A 3,056-nucleotide genomic window follows, 5' to 3' on the forward strand; every position below is an offset into this window, starting at 1 on the left:
CCAACCCGGTAGCTTTTGACATTAAGAGTTCTGTCCAACAAAACCTTAAGGAAAACCAATATGATGGGCGCGATGACAGAAGCCCTCATGAGCACCTGAGCCATTTCCATGAGACTTGTCAGTTTTGTGTGCCCCCCGCTAATGTCACCGAGAGCCAAAAGAAGCTGAGACTCTTCCCTTTTACTCTAACCGATAGAGCCAAAGACTGGTTGATGTCCATACCTAGTGGAACCATTCAAACTTGGGATGAACTCGAGCTTAAATTCCTTAAGAGATTTTTCCCGATGTCAAAATATTGGGAGTAGAAACATGAGATCACCAACTTTAAACAAGGGGAGGGTGAGACTATGTATGATGCTTGGGAGCGTTTTAACCTTTTGCTTAAGAGATGTCCTTCACATGGCCTAGATGAAAAATCTTATCTCCAAGTCTTTACCGAAGGGTTAAATGCCAACCATAGAATGTTCTTAGATGCTTCAGCCGGTGGAAGTATGAGAACCAAAACTGATCATGAAGTTCGGGACCTGATAGAGAACATGACCCAAAATGAGCATCGAGCTGAGGCTGAGAAAAAAAAGAGAGGAATGTTTGAGGTGAGTGATAATACTGCCATCTTGGCTAACCAAGCAGCCATGACCAAACACCTTGAAACTTTGACCAAACAGGTTCAAGCCATAACCATGGGGCAAACACAACAGGCCCAAGTCCAGCAAGTACAACAGAGGTGCGATTTTTGCCAAGGGGATCATCCAAATGGTGAGTGTACCTTAGAGGGATCTAGTGAGGAAGCCAATTACATGGGCAATTACCAGAAAAATAATCCCTACTCTAACACTTACAATCCTGGATATGCCAAACATCCTAATTTGAGTTACTCCAACACAAATACCCTTAACCCTCTTCTTCCTAACCCTCAACGCCAACAACCGCAGCAACAACAAAAGCCACCAGCAGCTTGGGAAGAGGCCATGACCAAATTTATGCAAATGACTCAATCCAATTTGGAAGAGATGAAGGCAAGCCAGGAAGCCGAAAGGAAAAACAATGAGGCAGCCCGGAAAATGTTTGAAACACAAATTGGGCAAATGGCGAAACAAATGGCTGAACATACAAAAGGATGATTCTCAGGAAACACAATGAGAGCTGCAAGGCCATTGAGTTGAGAAGTAAGAAGGTGTTGACACCTTTACCCCCAAAGGTGACTAAAAAGAATGAAACAGTTGAGGTGGAGGAGGATGAACAAGAAATAGTTGAAAATGATAAAGGCGTAGTTGAAAATGAACATGAAGAGAAAAATTCAGAGGGAGAAAAAAATAAAGAGGGAGAAAAAAGTGAGAAGTTGATTGATGAGGAGTCTATGTTGAGGAAGACGAAGAGCCAGCTCCTTGAAGAGGGTGAGAAGAAACAAGTTGTCCCTTCTTATGTGAAATTGCCTTATCCGCATCTATCAAAGAAGAAAGAGAAGGAAGCAGGCCAATTCAAAAAGTTTATGGAGCTATTTTCTCAGTTACAAGTGAACATTCCTTTTAGTGAGGCCATTGAACAGATGCCGTTGTATGCAAAGTTTATGAAGGACTTGCTAACCGGAAGAAGGAAACCTAGAGATGGTGAAAATATCGCCTTGTCAGAAAATTGCAGTGCCATCCTTCAGAAGAAGCTACCTCCTAAATTGAAAGACCTAGGCGCTTTCACCATCCCTTGCACTATTGGGAAGGTGAATGTCGGAAGAGCATTATGTGATTTGGGGGCTAGCATTAATCTGATGCCGCTCTCTATGATGAAAAAGTTAGGATGCGGGGAGCCTAAACCAACAAAGATGACTCTCACACTAGCTGATCGTTCTATTTCTCATCCTTATGGAGTGTTGGAAGATGTATTGGTAAAGGTAAATGAGCTGATGTTTCCTGCTGATTTTGTTATTCTAGACATGGAAGAAGATGTGGAGACACCTTTGTTGTTGGGAAGACCCTTCTTAGCAACGGGAAGAGCCTTGATTGATGTTGAAATGGGTGAGTTGATACTACGGTTTCAAAATGAACAAGTTGTATTTAATATCTTTGAGGCCATGAAGCATAGGAATGATCACCCTCAGTGCTATAGGGTTGATATGATTGATAGCCTAGTTGATGAAACAAATCAAGAAGAAACTCATGTGCAACCGTTAGAAAGAGTGATGGCAAATTCGATTGAAGTTGATGAGAAGAGCACTAATGATGAGATTGATGAGTGTGTGCAGCAGTTGAAGGCATTGAAAGCTGAATCTTCAAGCAGAAAATTTGAAGTGCTAGAAGCAAAAAGTGAAGAGAAACAAGCTGCACCAGAATTGAAAGAACTTCCATCCCATTTGAAGTATGTGTTTTTAAGTGAAGATGCCAGCCATCCAGCTATTATAAGTAGCACCTTGTCCTCTCTTGAAGAAGAAAAACTGATGAGAGTTCTTAAAGAAAACAAGGCAGCTCTTGGGTGGCATATATCAGATTTAAAAGGAATCAGTCCAGCCTATTGTATGCATAAAATACATTTGGAGGCTGAATATAAACCGGTGGTCCAACCCCAAAGGCGCCTTAACCCCACAATGAAAGAGGTGGTCAAGAAAGAAGTCCTTAAGTTGTTGGATGCAGGCATGATTTACCCAATTTCAGATAGTGCATGGGTGAGTCCTGTACATGTAGTACCCAAGAAAGGAGGGATGACCGTGGTGGCAAACGAAAAGAATGAGTTGATTCCCACTCGGACGGTGACAGGTTGGAGGATGTGCATCGACTACCGAAGGCTAAATCAGGATACTAGGAAGGACCATTTTCCGTTACCTTTCATGGACCAGATGTTGGAGAGGTTGGCTGGACAGGCCTTCTATTGTTTCTTGGATGGATATTCGGGATACAACCAGATTGCGGTGTCTCCGGAAGATCAGGAGAAGACAGCGTTCACATGCCCGTTTGGTGTGTTCGCCTATCGAAGAATGCCCTTTGGATTGTGCAATGCACCAGCCACTTTCCAAAGGTGTATGCTGGCCGTCTTTGCAGACTTGCTGGAGAAGAACATAGAGGTATTTA

At 42.8% G+C, this 3,056-nt stretch overlaps 1 non-coding gene across 1 annotated transcript; it reads right to left on the reverse strand.

Annotated features, from left to right (window-relative positions):
- Positions 1 to 299: 299 nt before the first annotated feature.
- LOC146946659 (small nucleolar RNA R71) lies at positions 300 to 406 on the reverse strand. The gene has a single exon (XR_015029539.1). It is a non-coding gene; the product is annotated as a small nucleolar RNA R71 (small nucleolar RNA).
- Positions 407 to 3,056: the final 2,650 nt, after the last annotated feature.

The sequence above is a fragment of the Medicago sativa genome, chromosome 2, assembly GCF_051527215.1.
Source record: "Medicago sativa cultivar Bolivia chromosome 2, Bolivia_mono, whole genome shotgun sequence".
NCBI classification, from domain to species: domain Eukaryota; kingdom Viridiplantae; phylum Streptophyta; class Magnoliopsida; order Fabales; family Fabaceae; genus Medicago; species Medicago sativa.